Source organism: Triticum aestivum, chromosome 1D, assembly GCF_018294505.1.
Source record: "Triticum aestivum cultivar Chinese Spring chromosome 1D, IWGSC CS RefSeq v2.1, whole genome shotgun sequence".
NCBI lineage: Eukaryota > Viridiplantae > Streptophyta > Magnoliopsida > Poales > Poaceae > Triticum > Triticum aestivum.
Window position 1 is genome coordinate 23,632,750 of NC_057796.1, and position 21,716 is coordinate 23,654,465.

Below are 21,716 nucleotides of genomic sequence, written 5' to 3' on the forward strand. Positions count from 1 at the left end.
ACATTCTTACTCAATTCAACACACTTATCAAACGCATGCAATGTGACAATGGAAGCAAGTTCATTAACACATCCCTCCACACCTTTTTCTCTACCAACGACATCATTTACATCCTCTCTTGCCCCACACCTCTCCCTAAAACGGTAAGGCCGCGAATGCTTCGTACTACAAACGATGTTCTCCGTACTCTACTTCTCCATGCCTCTCCACCGCCTCCTTTTTGGGTCGAGGCATTGCACACTGCCACCCACCTTCTGAACCGGTGCCCATCGGCCAAAACTCATGCCCATACCCCCTACTTTCTTCTCACCGGCGCCCAACCCACCTATGATCATCTTCGTTTCTTCGGATGCCTTTGTTTCCCGAACCTCTATGCCACCAGTTCCCAAAAACTTGCCCCACGTTCTACTGACTGTGTTTTCCTTGGCTACCCTCTGGAACACAAAGGCTACAGTTGCTTTGATCTTTTTACGCGCCGTGTCATCATCTACCGCCATGTAATTTTTGATGAAACATCATTTCCTTACAACACTCCTACAGCCACACCCGTACCTGCCACACTAGATCCCGCACCTGTCTCCACCCACAGAGTGATCAGCTCCGGATTCCCCACCTACCTACCTCGGACGTCGGCCCTCTCGCCCAATCCACCTCCGCCTCACCAGCCAGCGCACCCCACGTGTCACCCTATCCCAAAACCGATCTGACCGGGTCGTCCACCCCACCCAGCTAGCGCCACGTGCCCACCACCCCACCAGCCACTACCAGATTCCCCTGCCACCCCCACCTCCACCCGCCTCAGATCACCCGCCAATTTCTCGCCTGTTGTGCCTGATTCTCCTGCCCACTCTGCATCAAAACCCACCGAAGCTGCCTCGCATCCCGTGCCAGCCTCTGCTAGCCCATCATGTCGCTCTGTTGTCCCTGTTCCATGTCCAATTAACGCACAACGCATGCAAACATGTGCTAAGTGTAGTTTTGCACAGCCTCATCGCCTATTCACCCTCCACACCACGCCCGATATTTTCCCCTCTTCCATCCACGTACAAAACTGCTCTAAACAATCCTAATTAGCATGCTGCTATGTGTGATGAATTTAATGCTTTGATTAAGAACGATACTTGGAGTTTGGTTCCTCGTCCTGTAGGTACTAATGTGGTCACCGATAAGTGGATTTCCGACACAAGCTTTATCCTGATGGCTCCCTCGCTCAGTACAAAGCGCATTGGGTTCTCCATGGTTTCACAAAACAAGAGGGCGTCGACTACACAGAGACTTTTAGTCCGTTTGTCAAACATGCCAGCATCCACATTGTCCTTAGTCTTGGTACTACTCAGTCTTGGCCCATCGGTCAACTGGATGTCAAGAACACTTTCTTGCATGGTGATCTTCGTGAAACCATCTGTTGCATTGAACCATCTGGTTTTGTTGATTCCTCTCATCCTAACCAGGTTTGTCTCCTCAAGAAATCCTTATATGGGTTAAAGCAGGCCCCTTGCACATGGTCCTTGCGCCTCAAAGCCTATATCATTCCCTTGGGGTTTGTGTCCTCCAAATGTGATACCTCCTTGTTCATACCACATCGTGGCTCCTCGGTTGCTTATCTCCTACTATATGTTGATGACATCATTCTCACCGCAAGTTCCACCTCCGCTCTGCGCTCCATCATCACCTCCCTCCAACACGAGTTTGCCATGATCGATCTTGGAGATATTCACAATTTTCCCGGCATTAACGTCACTCGCAACCCATCCGGTCTATTTCTTTCTCAACAACAGTATGTGCTGGAAATTTTGGACCGTGCCACCATGTCTAACTTCAACCCTATTTCCACCCCTGTCGACACCAAGTCTAAGCTTTCTGCTCACGATGGTGATCCACTTACCAACCGCACCCTTTACCGGAGTCTTGCAGGCGCTCTCCAATATCTTCCACTCACCCGCCCGGATATCTCTTAAGCCATCCAACAAGCATGCTTGTTCATGCATGCCCCCCGCACATCCCACTACCAATTTTTCAAACGGATTTTCAGTTACCTTAAGGGTACATCTCACTTCGGTCTCCAGATTTACACCTCGCCATATCATGACCTCATTGCCTATTCTGATGCCAATTGGGATGGCTGCCAGGACACACGCAAGTCCACCTCTAGATTATGTGTCTACTTGGGCCCCAACCTCATCTCTTGGTCCTCTAAGAGGCAGCCCATGGTCTCCCGATCTAGTGCCGAAGCCAAATACAGATCCATCTTGAATTGTGTTGCTGAAACAATGTGGCTCCGCCAGCTTCTCACGGAGTTGCGCTGTCCTCCTACTCAGGCTACACTTGTCTACTATGACAACATATCCGCAACTTATCTCTCTTCAAATCGGGTGAAACATCAAAACACAAAACACGTTGAAATCGACCTCCACTTTGTCTGTGATCGAGTCAGACTTGGCTTGGTGCACTAGTAGAAAATCGACCTAATGTTCACCTCATTAGTCCCGGTTTGTAAATGAACCGGCACTAATGTGACCATTAGTTCCGGTTCCAACGGCTAGGCGGGCGGCTCTCATTAGTCCCGGTTCATGACTAAAGAGGTGGTGGCGGGCCGGTGTTAGGCTGGGTCCCCACCAACACCTTTAGTCCCGGTTCGTGCCACGAACCGGGACTAGACATGCACCTTTAGTACCGGTTCGTATAACCAACCAGGACTAAAGATCATCCTATATAAACCCTTCGTCGAGCCCGAGCCCATTTCTCTCTGTTTTCCCCTTTCATTCCTTCCTCTCCTCTATTCTTCCCCATTGCTCGAGCTCATCCTTCAATTTTGCCAAAATTTGTCAAGATTTGAAGGCCCCCCATCCATCCAGGTGATCACAAAGGTTAGCAACTTTGTCCTTTCATCTCTCATTGCTAGATTAGCTCTTGCAATGCTCTATAAGTATAGTGATTTGTGGGTTTTTGTTTGGGAGTAATTATATGTGGTAGTTTATTTGATTTATATGCAATTTGAGCTCAAATTAACTCTTAGTTTGCATATGTAGGTGTGGTTTACTTAGTGCCTTCCCGTCCCCGTCCTAACCACCGTCGGTCGCCCGCACCGTCCCGTTGTGGGCACCACCTTGGTGAGCCTCTTGTTCTTACCTTTTTTATATTAAAAACTCATGTTTGTGTGATTTAGATATATAGTTACTTGTATAATTTTCTTCCCCGTACATTGTTTGTTATACATAGTGGCATGGTTTTGATATCCGTCCCCGTCGGCCCTCGTCCGGGTTATGATTCGGACGTGGTACATTCTATTTGATTACTATTTGTTGCATTTCATGTTTATGACAAATTATGCCCATCAAGTTGACATAGATATTTTTATCTAGGAGGTATGTGAACCGGAAATTCCAACCGACCCTCTTGTCGAGAGGTTAAATTTACTTGAAAAAGAAAACAATTACTTGAAGAAAAATTAAAAAGAATTGAGGAGGAGAAGATGGAATTGGAGTTGCATGTTGCCGATGTCGTCGATGATCACAAGATCAAGATGGAGAAAATGCGCTTGAAGATTAGAAAGATTAGAAAATAAGCCATTGATAGTGAGGCTTGGTATCATTATGCTGTTGGATCAATTGTTACCTTAGTTGCGATCTTGATCGCATTGTTATTGCATTTAAATGCTTTAGCTAGAGAGTTTGTATGTTGTTTTATGAGAATAAGTGTGTATGAACTTTATGTATGAACTTGTATTAATTTGGTCTTTTCGGTGTTGTGTAATGAAGATGAGCCGACAATGGATGTATGATGACCGATGCTCTCCCCAGTTCGTTAATGGTGTGCGTACTTTTCTGCTTGCGGCTGAGGCAAACAAGCGGGAAGATGGTTTTATGTGTTGTCCATGTGCTGGCTGTAAGAATGATCGGAATTACTCTAAGTCAAAAACCATTCACGTGCACCTGTTTGAGTCCGGTTTCATGCCCCACTATAATGTTTGGACCAAGCACGGAGAAAGAGGGGTTATGATGGAAGACAATGAAGAAGAAGAGGACGACGACAGCTATTCTGGTCATGGGTTTCTTGAATACGATGGTACAACAATGGGGGAAGAAGCTGAGCCGGCAATGCGGGAAGAAGGTGAAGAAGAGGCATCAAATGAGCCCGCTAATGATCTTGGTCGGGCCATTGCCGATGCAATGAGAAACTGCACAAGTGAAAAGGAGAAGAAGAAGTTGCAGCGCATGTTAGAGGATCACAAGAAATCGTTGTACCCAAATTGCAAAGCTGACAAGAAAAAGCTTGGCACCACACTGGAATTGCTGCAATGGAAGGCAAAGAATGGTGTATCTGACAAGGGATTTGGGAAGTTGCTGATAATATTAAAGAAGATGCTTCCAAAGGACAACGAATTGCCCGAGAGTATGTACGAAGCAAAGAAGGCTGCCTGCCCTCTGGGACTAGAGGTGCAGAAGATAAATGCATGCCCTAATGACTGCATTCTCTACTGCGGTGAGTAGGAGGATTTGAATGCATGCCCGGTATGCGGTGCATCATGCTATAAGATCAGCCGTGATGACCCTGGTGATGTCAAGGGCGAGCGCCCCAGGAAGAAGTTTCATGCGAAGGTGATGTGGTATGCTCCTATAATACCATGGTTGAAATGTTTGTTCCAAAACAAAGAGCATGCCAAGTTGATGCGATGGCACAGAGAAGACCGTAATAAAGACGGGAAGTTGAGAGTACCCGCTGACGGGTCGCAGTGGGGAAAAATCGAGAGGAAGTGGAGGGACTTTGCATATGACGCAAGGAACGCATGGTTTGGTCTAAGCGCAGATTGCATTAATCCTTTTGGGGAGCAGAGCAGCAATCATAGCACCTGGTCTGTGACACTATGTATGTATAACCTTCCTCCTTGGTTGTGCATGAAGCGGAAGTACATTATGCTGCCAGTGCTCATCCAAGTCCCTAAGCAACCCGGCAATGACACTGATGTGTACCTAAGGCCATTAGTTGAAGAACTCTTACAACTTTGGAATGAAAAAGGCGTACGTGCGTGGGATGAGCTCGATTAGGAAGAATTTGACCTACATGTGTTGCTGTTTGTGACCATTAATGATTGGCCTGCTCTCAGTAACCTTTCAGGACAGGCAAACAAGGGATACCGCGCATGTATATATTTGGATAATTGTAAGAAGAATGTGTACCTGGGACATCGTCGATTTCTTCCGAGTAGGCATCCCGTAAGAAAGAAAGGGAAGCATTTCAAAGGTGAGGCAGATCACCGGACGAAGGCTCGCCACCGTACTGGTGATGATGTACATGATATGGTCAAGGTAATCTTTGGAAAGGGTCCCGGCGGACAATCTGTTCCGAATGACGCTGACGGACGCACACCCATGTGGAAGAAGAAATCTATATTTTGGGACCTACCCTATTGGAAAGACCTAGAGGTCCGCTCTGCAACCGACGTGATGCACATGACGAAGAATCTTTGCGTGACCCTGCTTGGCTTCTTGGGCGGGTATGGGAAGACAAAAGATACACCGGAGGCATGGGAGGACCAGCAACGTATGCACGGAAAAGACGGCATACATCAGGGTCATGCCAGCTACGCTCTTACCAAAGAAGAGAAGGAAATCTTCCTTGAATGCCTGCTATATATGAAGGTTCCATCTGGCTTCTCGTCGAATATAAAGGGAATAATAAATATGGCAGTGAAAAATTTCCAGAACCTAAAGTCTCATGACTGCCATGTGATTATGATGCAACTGCTTCCGGTTCCATTGAGGGGGCTTCTACCGGAAAACGTTTGATTAGCCATTGTGAAGCTATGTGCATTCCTCAATGCGATCTCAGAAGGTAATCGATCCAGAAATCATACCAAGGTTAGAGAATGATTTGGTGCAACGTCTTGTCAGTTTCGAGTTGGTGTGCTCACCATCCTTCTTCAATATCATGACGCACATCCTAGTTCACCTATGCGAAGAGATTGCCGTTCTGGATCTTGTATTTCTACACAATATGTTCCCATTTGAGAGGTTCATTGGAGTCTTAAATAAATATGTTCATAACCGTGCTAGGCCAGAAGGAAGCATCTCCCAGGGCCATGAAAATGAGGAGGTCATTGAGTTTTGTGTTGACTTTATTCGTGACCTTAAGCTGATTGGTGTTCCTGAATCGCGGCATAAGGGCAGACTGGCTGGAAATGGCACGCTAGGACCGAAATAAATAATATGTATGGACGGGCATTCTCTCACTCAAGCACACTACACAGTTCTACAAAATTCCGCCTTGGTGGCTCCGTATATCGAGGAACACAAGAATATTCTACGCTCCAAACACCCGGAGCAGTCTGACGACTGGATTACACGTGAACAATCGGGGACTTTCGCTGGTTGGTTGCAGACACGTGCCATGCATGACGACGCTGTTGAAGATGACATGTACTTGCTGTCACAATTACCATCTTCGAATATAATGAATTTCAAAGGGTATGAGATAAATGGGAATACATTTTACACGATCGCCCAAGATAAAAAGAGCACCAACCAAAATAGTTGTGTCCGCTTTGATGCAGCAACCAAGAGGGGAAAGGACACATATTATGGTTACACAGAGCAGATATGGGAACTTGACTATGGACGTGGTTTGAAGGTCCCTTTGTTTCGGTGCAAATGGGTCAATCTGACACACTGCGGGGTACGGAAGACCCGCAGTACGGAATGACAACAGTGGATCTCAACAATCTTGCGTACACAGACGAACCATTAGTCCTAGCCAATGACGTGGCACAGGTTTTCTATGTGAAGGACATGTCTACCAAGCTGAGAAAAAGAAAAGATAAGGAAGCGAATACATTATACGATGAGCCAAAGCACCACATAGTTTTTTGAGGTAAAAGAAACATCGTGGGAGTGGATGACAAGATAGACATGTCAGAAGATTATGAAAAGTTTCATGAAATTGCTCCCTTCAAACTGAATATTGACCCGAGCATCTAGTTAAACGATGAAGATTGTCCATGGTTACGGCGCAAAGGAACACATGCGAAGAAAAAGTTTCACACCCAAAGATCCCACTCTGGGATGTGACCGGCTTCACTGTCATCACTTTCTTCTATAGTGAGTTTCCGGACTTATATATCTGGAAAGTCCCACTTTGGACAAACCTTAGGGAATATTTGTAATAGTTTGGGTGCTTATGTGTTTTGGCATTTGAAACGTGTACTTTTGTGCTTCGGACAAACGTCATCAATTTTCAACCCTTTCTGGCTTCATTTGCTATTTCTCATGCATTTACTGATTTTTTGAGCCCAGTCCTCCTCCTCCAAGCCAGGCACCGCGTCAGCCGTCTCCGCCGCCTCACCGGGATCCGCCGCCAAAGCAGCAACGAAAGAGAGGCGCCGTAGCTACGGCGGCTAGCGGTACAACAGGAGGCAAGAAATACATATTTGGTCCAAGCCTCAAGCCTCTTCCGAGGTTGCCTTACGACCTGATCGAAGAGGAAAATGAAGCCGAAGTGAGGGTCCAATTGAGGGCCCATTTTGGACCGAAACTGCCCCCGCCGCCAGAGGAGAAAGTACCTGAGCATGTCATGGACTGTTCGGGAACACAGTAATTTCAAAAAAATTCCTACGATCATGCAAGATCTATTTAGGAGAGGCATAGCAACGAGCAGGGAGAGTGTGTCCACGTACCCTCGTAGACCGAAAGCGGAAGCGTTATATCAACGCGGTTGATGTAGTCGTACGTCTTCCCGATCCGACCGATCTCAGCACCGAACGTACAGCACCTCCGTGTTCAGCACACGTTCAGCTCGATGACGTCCCTTGTACTCTTGATCCAGTTGAGGCCGAGGGAGAGTTCTATCAGCACGATGGCGTGGTGACGGTGATGATGAAGTTACCGGCGCAGGGCTTCGCCTAAGCACTACAACGATATGACCGAGGTGGAATATGGTGGAGGGGGGCACCGCACACGGCTAAAGATCAACTTGTGTGTCTATGGGGTGCCCCCTCCCCCGTATATAAAGGAGCAAGGGGGAGGCCGGCCGGCCCTCATAGGGCGCGCCCAACGGGGGGAATCCTACTCCTACTAGGAGTAGGTTCCCCCCTTTCCTAGTCCAACTAGGAGAAGAAGGAAGGAGGGGGAAAAGAGAAGGAAGGAGGGGGAGCCGCCCCTCTCCCTAGTCCAATTCGGACTAGGCCCATGGGGGGGGGGGCGCGGCCAGCCCTTGGCTGCCCCTCTCTCTCTCCCCTAGGCCCAATAAGGCCCATTACTTCTCCGGTGGTTCCGATAACCCTTCCGTCACTCCGATATTTATCCGGTGACCCCCGGAACTCATCTGGTGTTCGAATAACATCGTCCAATATATCACTCTTTATGTCTCGACCATTTCGAGACTCCTCGTCATGTTCGTGATCACATTCGGGACTCCGAACTACGTTCGGTACATCAAAACACATAAACTCATAATACCGATCGTCATCGAACGTTAAGCGTGCGGACTCTACGGGTTCGAGAACTATGTAGACATGACCGAGACTGCTCTCCGGTCAATAACCAATAGCGGAACCTGGATGCTCATATTGGTTCCTACATATTCTACGAAGATCTTTATCGGTCAAACCGCATAACAACATACGTTGTTCCCTTTGTCATCGGTATGTTACTTGCCCGAGATTCGATCGTCGGTATCTCCATACCTAGTTCAATCTCGTTACCGGCAAGTCTCTTTACTCGTTCCGTAGTGCATCATCCCGTAACTAACTCACTAGTCACATTGCTTGCAAGGCTTATAGTGATGTGCATTACCGAGAGGGCCTAGAGATACCTCTCCGAAACACGGAGTGACAAATCCTAATCTCGATCTATGCCAACCCAACAAACACCATCAGAGACACCTGTAGAGCATCTTTATAATCACCCAATTACGTTGTGACGTTTGATAGCACACTAAGTGTTCCTCCGGTATTCAGGAGTTGCATAATCTCATAGTCATAGGAACACGTATAAATCATGAACAAAGCAATAGCAATAAACTAAACGATCATAGTGCTAAGCTAACGGATGGTTCTTCACTAGTAGAAAACAGGGCTTTGGTCACAGGGCAGTATTCACATTTGTAACGCCCCGAGACCGACGCTCCAGACGGCTTCCATGTTTTTCGTTGTTGTCATGTGTTTCGTTTGTTTGTTGCATTTATTATCATGTCATCATGAGCATTGCATTGTCATGTTTTTAAAACTTGCATTCGCTCGTAGTTGCCGCTCCTCGCTTCTCTCTGTTGCGTTCGTTGACCGTTCTGAGTCTAACCGGTTTTTTCGATTCTCTCTTGTCTGACCGTTTGACCCTCTCTGCACAACCACCCACCCCCTCGCGCGCGTCCGAAAATTGTCCCGAACCCGACCCGGGTTGTTGTCACCGTTGGATTCGGATCATCCCCAAACATCTAGAAAACATCTCCAGTTTCTCATTTGGTCTCTTTAACCTATTTATTCTCGGACCGTCCGATTATAATCGGAGGGCCCGAATAGCCCCTAAACTAATCTACCCGCTATATAACCAGACAAACCCTAAAATCTAGGGAGATGTCCCATCCATCGCCGCCGCCACACTCCACCTTGTCGTCTCCCACCTCGGGATCTCCTCATTCCCCCCCAATCCATCGATCCACCCAACCAGAGCTCCTCCTCCCGTGCGCCTCCACCTGCGCCCGCATCCTTCGTCCTCCGCGCCCAGGCAGTCCCCGTCCGCGCCCTTCCTCCCTGCTCTTCCTTCCCTTCCTCTATCTCTTCTCTTTTCCCCGCTCATCTCTCTGTTGCCTCCACAGGACGCCATGGCCCCGCCGTCAAGCTGCTCCGACCCGCCTGGAGCCCGACCTCGTGCGCCACCTCCTCGCTCCCCTCGTCAGCCCGAAGCCTCCACCGCCACCTCCTCTGCTTCCGGGGCCCGAGCGTCCTCTCATCCAGGAGCACGAGCCCCTCGGCACCGCACCACCCCGGCGAGCCTGTCAGCCGGCGACCTCGACCTCAGGTCGTCCTCCCTCGTGCCCTCTCTACCTTTCCCTCCCCCCTCTCTCTGTCTCACCTCTCTCTGTCTCTCTTCGTCAGGGACAGGCACCAGACGAGACCAGCTGCGGCCTCGTCGGAGAGCTCCCCGCGCTCGACCCATCCTCGCGCCCGAGGCCTCCCTGCCGACTTCGCCGTTCCCGCAACGCCCCAGCTCCCTGCACCCGGCCTCGTCCCTGGATCCGGCTCCTTCGTCCGCCCTCGCCGGAGAGCGCGCCAAGTCCACCGCCGTCGCCCCCTGCATCCTCTGCTTCGTCTCGACCGCGCCCCTGCCTCGCGTTGACTTGCACAGCGCCCCAGCGCCCGCGCCTGGGCCACCGCTGTTTCGGTCCAGCGGCCCCCTCCGTTGCGCCAGGCCCAGTGCGCCCAAGGCCTCCTCTGTAGATGGGCCAAGGCCCGCTGGGTGAGCCTCCAGCGCCCACCCTCCTTTTGGCCCTGCCAGATTCGGCCTGCCATGTTTTTTTTCTGCTCTGGACGAATTTCTCTATTATCCAGGAGTTTACAGTTTTACAGAAAAACCCTTGCACTTCATGCATTTAATAACTTCACAACCGTGCATCGGATTAAAATAATCTAAATATGTAAAATGCTCAGAAATTTGTGTAGTTTAATAATATGCTGCTTGCACCCATGTTTAATATGTTTAAAGTGATGTTTATTTAATTTGCTCGAATGCCATGTTAAAATGATTTATTTCATAGCTAAATAACCGTAACTCGGATTTTAATAAACATTATATGTAAATGGGTAGAAAAATGCCTAGTTTAACATGGTGCACTTTATTTTGCTGTTTAACAACATTAAAATTGTGTTTATGGCAGAACAGTAGCAAATTCAAAATATGCATATGAGGATTTTTCCGGAATTGTTGTTTGTTGTTTCGGCCTCATTTAAATTGCCTAAAATAGGTAGTTTCCATATGCTTCACCTCTTGCCATGGTTAATAACATTTAATATTGTTGGGTCCATAAACGAGAGAGAACTAAATAATTAAATGTGGTGTTTCGTCAATATGCAACTCGTTGCATACTGAGCTCCACTTAATTTGTAGTGTTGTTTGTTGCACTTTGCCATGCCATGCCTCATTAAACCGGACATTTATCATATTTGTTTTTGCATCATGCCATGTGTATGTGGTGGTTGTTTACTATGTTTTTTGTTTCTTTCCGGGTTGCTTCTCTCGTTAGCTTCGGTTTCGTTCCGGAGTTGTGAGGATTCGTTCGACTACGTCCGCTTGTCTTCTTCATGGACTCGTTCTTCTTCCTTGCGGGATCTCAGGCAAGATGACCATACCCTCGAAATCACTTCTATCTTTGCTTGCTAGTTGTCCGTTCTATTGCCATGCCGCGCTACCTACCACTTGCTATATCATGCCTCCCTTATTGCCATGTCAGCCTCTAACCTTTTCACCCTTCCTAGCAAACCATTGCTTGGCTATGTTACCGCTTTTGATCAGCCCCTTCTTATAGCATAGCTAGTTGCAGGTGAAGATTAAGTTTGTTCCTTGTTGGACCATGGATTTTATGAACTCTGTTGGGATATCACAATATCTCTTATTTAATTAATGCATCTATATATCTTGGTAAAGGGTGGAAGGCTCGGCCTTATGCCTGGTGTTTTGTTCCACTCTTGCCGCCCTAGTTTCCGTCATACCGGTGTTATGTTCCTTGATTTTGCGTTCCTTACGCGGTTGGGTGATTTATGGGACCCCCTTGACAGTTCACTTTGAATAAAACTCCTCCAGCAAGGCCCAACCTTGGTTTTACCATTTGCTACCACCTATCCCCTTTTCCCTTGGGTTCTGCAGACTCAAGGGTCATCTTTATTTTTAACCCCCCCCCCCCCGGGGGCCAGTGCTCCTTCGAGTGTTGGTCCGAACTGAGCTGCCTGCGGGGCCACCTTGGGGAAACTTGAGGTCTGGTTTTACTCGTAGCTAGTGTCATCCGGTGTTGCCCTGAGAACGAGATATGTGCAGCTCCTATCAGGATTTGTCGGCACATCGGGCGGCTTTGTTGGTCTTGTTTTACCATTGTCGAAATATCTTGTAAACCGGGATTCCGAGACTGATCGGGTCTTCCTGGGAGAAGGTTTATCCTTCGTTGACCGTGAGAGCTTATAATGGGCTAAGTTGGGACACCCCTGCAGGGTATTATCTTTCGAAAGCCGTGCCCGCGGTTATGAGGCAGATGGGAATTTGTTAATATCCGGTTGTAGAGAACTTGACACTTGACTTAATTAAAACGCATCAACCGCGTGTGTAGCCGTGATGGTCTCTTTTCGGCGAAGTCCGGGAATTGAACACGGTTTCTGGGTTATGTTTGACGTAAATAGGAGTTCAGGATCACTTCTTGATCATTACTAGTTGGCGACCGTTCCGTTGCTTCTCTTCTCGCTCTTATTTACGTATGTTAGCCACCATATATGCTTAGTGCTTGCTGCAGCTCCACCTCACTACCTTTTCCTACCCATAAGCTTAAATAGTCTTGATCTCGCGGGTGTGAGATTGCTGAGTCCTCGTGACTCACAGATACTTCCAAAACAGTTGCAAGTGCCGATGATGCCAGTGCAGGTGACGCAACCGAGCTCAAGTGGGAGCTCGATGAAGATCTTGTTTGTTGTGTTGTTTCTTTTCATTTTGATCAGTAGTGGTGCCCAGTTGGGACGATCAGGGATCTAGCAGTTGGGTTATCTTCTTTTCTTTTGGTTTTGACTGTAGTCGGTCTATGTGTGTACTCTGAATGATGTATGTTTTATTTATGTATTGTGTGAAGTGGCGATTGTAAGCCAACTCTTTATCCCATTCTTGTTCATTACATGGGATTGTGTGAAGATGACCCTTCTTGCGACAAACCACAATGCGGTTATGCCTCTAAGTCGTGCCTCAACACGTGGGAGATATAGCCGCATCGTGGGCGTTACAAGTTGGTAATCAGAGCCATCCCCGACTTAGGAGCCCCCTGCTTGATCGAATCGCTGGCGTTGTTGAGTCTAGAACATAAATGTTTTGAGTCTTAGGATTATATTTATCGGAGAGTAGGATTCTTTTAACTCCTCAGTACCTTCGTCGCTCTGGTGAGGCCTCCTGACGTAGATGTTTTGACTTTTCTCTCCTCAAATTTCACTAAAAAAATTTAGGCTCACGCAGGTATCTTGGAATCATTCCGATGGGTTTGTGACGAGAACATTGTTCTTGGTGCCTCCTGACATTTAGGGGTTGTGGCAGTGTCCCGGGGAGTTGAGCTCCGAGGTGTTGTCGTCACAATTTTATCGTTGCAGTTCTGGAATACCTGAGTTTCGCCGACATCGAAAATCTCTTTTATGCAGTTGTTGGTGAGATCACCTCGACGCCACCCAGTACTGGGGCGGGAGTTCGGGAGTATTGCCATAACTCGTATAACGGATGCTTTCGAAGGTTGAGGTACACGATTTCCGAAGGTTTCTTGGTTATGTGTTGACGGATGGATACAGCTGGATCTAGGGATTGCTAGTTTGGGTGATATATTTTGTGTCCCCTGTATCCCCAACACCAGATTGCATAACCAGAAAGTTTCGGGAGTTTATAAGTGGGAATTCAAGTAGCTCTTAGGATATCTTTCCGACAGATGCATGATATGAGATTGGGGTTCGACGTCTAGTGGTCCGCCTTTTCACGGTTAGTTTTACAGTGGTCTCGTAGTGTCTTAAAGAGTCCTTGGCTATGCTGACTCGGGGACGCTTCGTATGTCATGTGCACTTCCTTGTACATGATGGTGCTGTACGATCGAGCCCGTGTGGGCCCCACCACGAAAACTTCGGACGAAATCTCTATCATATGTTTGTTCCGGCTTATTCTGCGAGCCAATCCTTTGTTTTGTTTTTATTTGTGGTATTCGAGTTGCTTCGAAGTCAAATGTTGAATCCATACCTTTCCTAAACGGTGTTCTCATATTGCTATGTGAATACTAATCCTTCTTGATCATCGAGGTCGTGATGGTAATTTCTTTTCCAATCGGCGTGCTTCTCTTCAAGTGGATCCAATCATTTCAACATTCGCAAGATCACCTCTCAGTTTCCCAACATTGTTCGTTTCATCCGTTTCCAAGTTGTCTTTGTTTTCCCGCCCTCCCACCCTTTTTCTTCAAGGACTCAGATTTCTTAATCAAGTATCCATTTTATTCATGTGAAGCCCCTTCATTCTTTTCAATCAATGTGATTACCCGGCGGTTCTCATGAAGTTGTTCTTCAAGTTTATTATTCTTCGTTCTTTTTCTTCTCCGGTGAATTCAATTCAAGCTTTCAGTGTGGGTCACATTCCTTTCCTTGTTTCAAATGTTTTCTCATGCCGGTGTACCTCTTAATCATCCACTTCTCTCCATTCATTTGTTCTGGAGTGCCGAAGATATCTCAGAAGATTCGTGTCTCCATTATCAATCTGTTCAAGCTATTTTGAGGTTGTTATCTCATTCAAGCCATTTAATTCAACCGGTGCAATCTTCCTTTTCAAGTAATCATTTCAACGGTGTTTTTTTGAGTGGGCCCTAACCCATAGGTCTTTTCCCAGGATCTTACCTAACTCTTCTAATTCTTTCCGGAGTTATTCTCAAATTCATTGCAAAGTTTGACGTAAGAATGAATTATCATCATTCAAATGTCTTTCTTCAAGATATTTCAAATTCTTTTCATCGTTGATTCAACCTTTCTAATTTTCATTCCGGAGTGCCTCAACAATTCATGGTGGTGTTTCTCGTCGTCATTCTCAACATTTGAAGAACGAAGAAGAAATTCTCTTGAATCTTGGTCCGTTCTCTTGAAGATTCATGGTTCTAACTTGTTGCCATCCTCTCAAATTGTTTCCAATCGCGCAATTCTTTTCATACCCATCCGGAGCATTTCATAGTTGTTTTCATTTCTTGATCATCCAAAGCCATCATTTCAGAAGATTTCTTCGTTCTAAGTTTTCAGCTTCGTTCTCCAATTATTCTAAATTGATGAAGCTCTTGTTCTCCAAATCTTACCGGTGCATCATTCAAATATCCTCTAATCAGTTCGTGATCTCTTCGTTCTCATATATTTATATTCCGTCAAGTATCTTTATTCATTTTTCTAAATCTTCTCGGTGAATTGTGCCTTTGCTACTTTCATTTTCAATTCTTACGGTGGTTCGTTCAAGATTTCTCTTCCTTCGTTATCATGTCAATTTATTCGTTGTTTCTATTCTACCGATGGTTCGATGAAGACCTTCCCAAGTTTGCGCAATATCTATCTTAATCCTTTCTATGAGAATAAGTAGTATGCAAAAATCCGTTGCTTGTCATCAATCTAAATTGGTGAAGGCTAAGCATAATGTAATTCTTATTCTTGTTTCCTCCAAGTGATTAATTCCTTCTTCCGGAGTTCGTTCATGATATCAAATTGTTGATTTCAATTGTTCATCTTTCTTTCCGGAGCTCCAAGTTATTTCAATTATATCATTTCAAAGCTCCATCCAAATCATTGCAAGGCTTCTCCCGGAGTTCTTTTCAACTTTCCATTTCGTTTGATCATTCTTTTATTACCGGAGTTCTTCATGGAGGCTATACATGGTGGTTCATCAAGGATTTAATTCATTCTCGAAGTGTTCTTCAAGATTCTTGTTGGAGCTCAAGCATTCTTGCATTTCGAAGTGCAATTCTTTCTACCTTATCTTTTGAGGTGGTGTTATGTCATTCTTGACAATTTCCCTTCATGCTTCATGATTCACACGTTGTCAAGAATGAGGTATTTTAAATCCATCAATCTCTTCATTGGAGTTATCTTGGGTTATATTTCACCTAAAGCTTTCCCTAAGGATTGTTGCTATTTATGGTGCTTATAAATGACCCAAGTTCTTCATTTGTCCTCCCGGTGAAATAAGTTTCTCGTCTCCTTGTTGATATAAATCCAATCTGTGGTTTTTCGTTAGTGGAAAAATTTCACCTCAAGTTCGAGATCTTTCCATAAGCCCAGTAAAAGCTTATTCTTTTCGTTGTTGGTTTTCCAACAACTCCGTTCAATCCTACTTCGTAAGGATGCTCTTTAAAAATTCATTTATGGTAGGAGATGTTGGTTTCATTCTTCGTTCTATTCACTCCAACTATCTAACTATCATGCATTGTTCCGGAGGCAGTGTGCTGTTGATTTCATTAAGTATCCTCTCATCTTGTCAAGATCATGTTCAATTCCTTCCATTTACAGTCGGAGTGCTGCCCAAATTATATCACTCTTATTCCTTGTCTATCTTGTTTAACCGGAGTGTTGCCGTAATTAATCTTTATCGTTCCTTGTACATCTCGTTTCAACCGCAGTGCTTGCATGTACTTCTCGTCCATTGTTCTCTTCATTCATAGCTTTGCAAACTCCAAAGTTCACATGGTGTTCCTTGTCTCTCTTTTCTACCGGAGTCTTCTCAATTTTGTTCAACTCTGTCGTATTCTTCTTTCAAGTTTGCAACATCTCAAGGTTCGTTGGTTTCACTCTTGTGTCAAAAGAAGCAACTTTGTTTTTACCTCCTCCCCTTCCGTTTCTTTCCAGTGTCATCCTAGATCTCGGGATGAGATCCTCTTGTAGTGGTGGAGTGTTGTAACGCCCCGAGACCGACACTCCAGACGGCTTCCATGTTTTTCGTTGGTGTCATGTGTTTCGTTTGTTTGTTGCATTTATTATCATGTCATCATGAGCATTGCATTGTCATGTTTTTAAAACTTGCATTCGCTCGTAGTTGCCGCTCCTCGCTTCTCTCTGTTGCGTTCGTTGACCGTTCTGAGTCTAACCGGTTTTTTCGATTCTCTCTTGTCTGACCGTTTGACCCTCTCTGCACAACCACCCACCCCCTCGCGCGCGTCCAAAAATTGTCCCGAACCCGACCCGGGTTGTTGTCACCGTTGGATTCGGATCATCCCCAAACATCTAGAAAACATCTCCGGTTTCTCATTTGGTCTCTTTAACCTATTTATTCTCGGACCGTCCGATTATAATCGGAGGGCCCGAATAGCCCCTAAACTAATCTACCCGCTATATAACCAGACAAACCCTAAAATCTAGGGAGATGTCCCATCCATCCCCGCCGCCACACTCCACCTTGTCGTCTCCCACCTCGGGATCTCCTCATCCCCCCCCAATCCATCGATCCACCCAACCAGAGCTCCTCCTTCCGTGCGCCTCCACCTGCGCCCGCATCCTTCGTCCTCCGCGCCCAGGCAGTCCCCGTCCGCGCCCTTCCTCCCTGCTCTTCCTTCCCTTCCTCTATCTCTTCTCTTTTCCCCGCTCATCTCTCTGTTGCTTCCACAGGACGCCATGGCCCCGCCGTCAAGCTGCTCCGACCCGCCTGGAGCAGAGCTCCCCGTGCTCGACGCATCCTCGCGCCCGAGGCCTCCCTGCCGACCTCGCCGTTCCCGCAACGCCCCAGCTCCCTGCACCCCGGCCTCGTCCCTGGATCCGGCTCCTTCGTCCGCCCTCGCCGGAGAGCGCGCCAAGTCCACCGCCGTCGCCAAGTCCGGCCGCGGCCGTCGCCCCCTGCATCCTTTGCTTCGTCTCGACCGCGCCCCTGCCTCGCGTTGACTCGCACAGCGCCCCAGCGCCCGCGCCTGGGCCACCGCTGTTTCGGTCCAGCGGGCCCCTCCGTTGCGCCAGGCCCAGTGCGCCCAAGGCCTCCTCTGTAGATGGGCCAAGGCCCGCTGGGTGAGCCTCCAGCGCCCACCCTCCTTTTGGCCCTGCCAGATTCGGCCTGCCATATTTTTTTCTGCTCTGGACGAATTTCTCTATTATCCAGGAATTTACAGTTTTACAGAAAAACCCTTGCACTTCATGCATTTAATAACTTCACAACCGTGCATCGGATTAAAATAATCTAAATATGTAAAATCCTCAGAAATTTGTGTAGTTTAATAATATGCTGCTTGCACCCATGTTTAATATGTTTAAAGTGATGTTTATTTAATTTGCTCGAATGCCATGTTAAAATGATTTATTTCATAGCTAAATAACCGTAACTCGGATTTTAATAAACTTTATATGTAAATGGGGTAGAAAAATGCCTAGTTTAACATGGTGCACTTTATTTTGCTGTTTAACAACATTAATGTGTTTATGGCAGAACAGTAGCAAATTCGAAATATGCATATGAGGATTTTTCCGGAATTGTTGTTTGTTGTTCCGGCCTCATTTAAATTGCCTAAAATAGGTAGTTTCCATATGCTTCACCTCTTGCCATGGTTAATAACATTTAATATTGTTGGGTCCATAAACAAGAGAGAACTAAATAATTAAATGTGGTGTTTCGTCAATATGCAACTCGTTGCATACTGAGCTCCACTTAATTTGTAGTGTTGTTTGTTGCACTTTGCCATGCCATGCCTCATTAAACCGGACATGCATCATATTTGTTTTTGCATCATGCCATGTTTATGTGGTGGTTGTTTACTATGTTTTTTGTTTTTTCCGGGTTGCTTCTCTCGTTAGCTTCGGTTTCGTTCCGGAGTTGTGAGGATTCGTTCGACTACGTCCGCTTGTCTTCTTCATGGATTCGTTCTTCTTCCTTGCGGGATCTCAGGCAAGATGACCATACCCTCGAAATCACTTCTATCTTTTCTTGCTAGTTGTCCGTTCTATTGCCATGCCGCGCTACCTACCACTTGCTATATCATGCCTCCCTTATTGCCATGTCAGCCTCTAACCTTTTCACCCTTCCTAGCAAACCATTGCTTGGCTATGTTACCGCTTTTGCTCAGCCCCTTCTTATAGCGTTGCTAGTTGCAGGTGAAGATTAAGTTTGTTCCTTGTTGGACCATGGATTTTATGAACTCTGTTGGGATATCACAATATCTCTTATTTAATTAATGCATCTATATATCTTGGTAAAGGGTGGAAGGCTCGGCCTTATGCCTGGTGTTTTGTTCCACTCTTGCCGCCCTAGTTTCCGTCATACCGGTGTTATGTTCCTTGATTTTGCGTTCCTTACGCGGTTGGGTGATTTATGGGACCCCCTTGACAGTTCGCTTTGAATAAAACTCCTCCAGCAAGGCCCAACCTTGGTTTTACCATTTGCTACCACCTATCCCCTTTTCCCTTGGGTTCTGCAGACTCAAGGGTCATCTTTATTTTTAACCCCCCCCCCGGGCCGGTGCTCCTTCGAGTGTTGGTCCGAACTGAGCTGCCTGCGGGGCCACCTTGGGGAAACTTGAGGTCTAGTTTTACTCGTAGCTAGTCTCATCCGGTGTTGCCCTGAGAACGAGATATGTGCAGCTCCTATCGGGATTTGTCGGCACATCGGGCGGCTTTGCTGGTCTTGTTTTACCATTATCGAAATGTCTTGTAAACCGGGATTCCGAGACTGATCGGGTCTTCCTGGGAGAAGGTTTATCCTTCGTTGACCGTGAGAGCTTATAATGGGCTAAGTGGGAACACCCCTGCAGGGTATTATCTTTCGAAAGCCGTGCCCGCGGTTATGAGGCAGATGGGAATTTGTTATATCCGGTTGTAGAGAACTTGACACTTGACTTAATTAAAACACATCAACCGCGTGTGTAGCCGTGATGGTCTCTTTTCGGCGGAGTCCGGGAAGTGAACACGGTTTCTGGGTTATGTTTGATGTAAGTAGGAGTTCAGGATCACTTCTTGATCATTACTAGTTGGCGACCGTTCTGTTGCTTCTCTTCTCGCTCTTATTTACGTATTTTAGCCACCATATATGCTTAGTGCTTGCTGCAGCTCCACCTCACTACCTTTTCCTACCCATAAGCTTAAATAGTCTTGATCTCGCGGGTGTGAGATTGCTGAGTCCTCGTGACTCACAGATACTTCCAAAACAGTTGCAGGTGCCGATGATGCCAGTGCAGGTGACGCAACCGAGCTCAAGTGGGAGCTCGATGAAGATCTTGTTCGTTGTGTTGTTTCTTTTCATTTTGATCAGTAGTGGTGCCCAGTTGGGACGATCAGGGATCTAGCAGTTGGGTTATCTTCTTTTCTCTTGGTTTTGACCGTAGTCGGTATATGTGTGTACTCTGAATGATGTATGTTTTATTTATGTATTGTGTGAACTGGCGATTGTAAGCCAACTCTTTATCCCATTCTTGTTCATTACATGGGATTGTGTGAAGATGACCCTTCTTGCGACAAACCACAATGCGGTTATGCCTCTAAGTCGTGCCTCGACACGTGGGAGATATAGCCGCATCGTGGGCGTTACAACATTAGTCCTGCTTCAGTCACGAACCGGGACTAATGTGAGCATTGGTCCCGGTTCGTGCGGCTAAGGCATTAGTCCCGGTTCACCTGGGCCCTTTAGTCCCGGTTGGTGCCACGAACCGGGACTAAAGGGTGCGATGCCCATTAGTACCGGTTGGTGGCACCAACCGGGACTAAAGGTTAGACCTTTAGTCCCGGTTGGTGCCACCAACTGGTACTAATGGGCTTTGAGGCATTAGTACCGGTTCATGGCACGAACCGGTACTAAAGGTCTCATTTTCAAACTCTACCACACCCCCCCCTTTGGACCGCCTTTTCAGTTTTAGAAAAAACAAAAGAAAATGATGGAAATGTCAAAAAAATAAAATAAAATAAGTTTCCCATGTGATATGTGGTCTAGTTGTTGGGAAAATTTACAAATATGAATTTCGACTTTATTTGCAAAATCTCTCTGGAATTTGTAAAATGGGCATAACTTTTGCATACGAACTCGGATTAAAAAGTTTTTTATATGAAAAATCATCTACTCGAATAGTTACATCCGAATTTAACGGGGGAACCCCCTTAAACATTTTCAAAATCCTCAAAAACCTAACAGGAAAAAAGTTACGGGGCTTTTAAGATCTAGAGTGGAAAAAATCGAAAAAATTTCAAACTTACTAGTGACGCACCATTTGCTAGGTGCGCCACTAGTAACAGAAAAAAATATAGTTTCAATTTTTTTTGGAAAAATGTGGTCAAACTGTGGTCAAACTAATTATTCTAGAATATTAGTGTTACTAAATAATTATTTCAGTTTTTTTGAATTTTGGTCAAATCTGGTCAAACTGTGGTCAAACAATGGTCAAACTAATTATTCAAGAAATATTAGTGTTACTAAATATTTTTTTTTTAAACTATAGTTCCAAACTCAAACAGTGAAATGTGTCACTTCATGCTCAAGCTAAATTCCTGAGGGTTAATAGGATTGACAACTTACTATTGTCAGGAAAACAACAAGCGCAGACTTGGAAACGAGGGAGAACAAAACCCAGAAGTTAAGCGTGCTCAGGCTGGAGTAGTGACAGGATGGGTGACCATCCGGGAAGTTAGATGATTTGGAATGATGAGGGGTGATTAGAGATTAGAGGATAAATTGAGCAGTGATGAGGGGTGGTCATTAGAGATTAGAGGTTAAAATAATTCAGAAATTTGAAAATAAAAAAAAATCTCAAAAAAAAATCATAAAATTTCCTTTAGTCCCGGTTGGTGTTACCAACCGGGACTAAAGGTGGAGCTCCACGTGGCCGCGGCCTTTAGTCCTGGTCGTGTAAGAACCGGGACTAAAGGGGAGAGGCATTAGTAACGACCCTTTAGTCCCGGTTCAAAAACCGGGACTAAAGGGCCTTACCAACCGGGCCAAAAGCCCCTTTTTCTACTAGTGCTTGTCCATCACATCATTCTCTAATGATGTGATCTCGTTTATCAAATGACAACACATGTCTTTGGCTAGGAA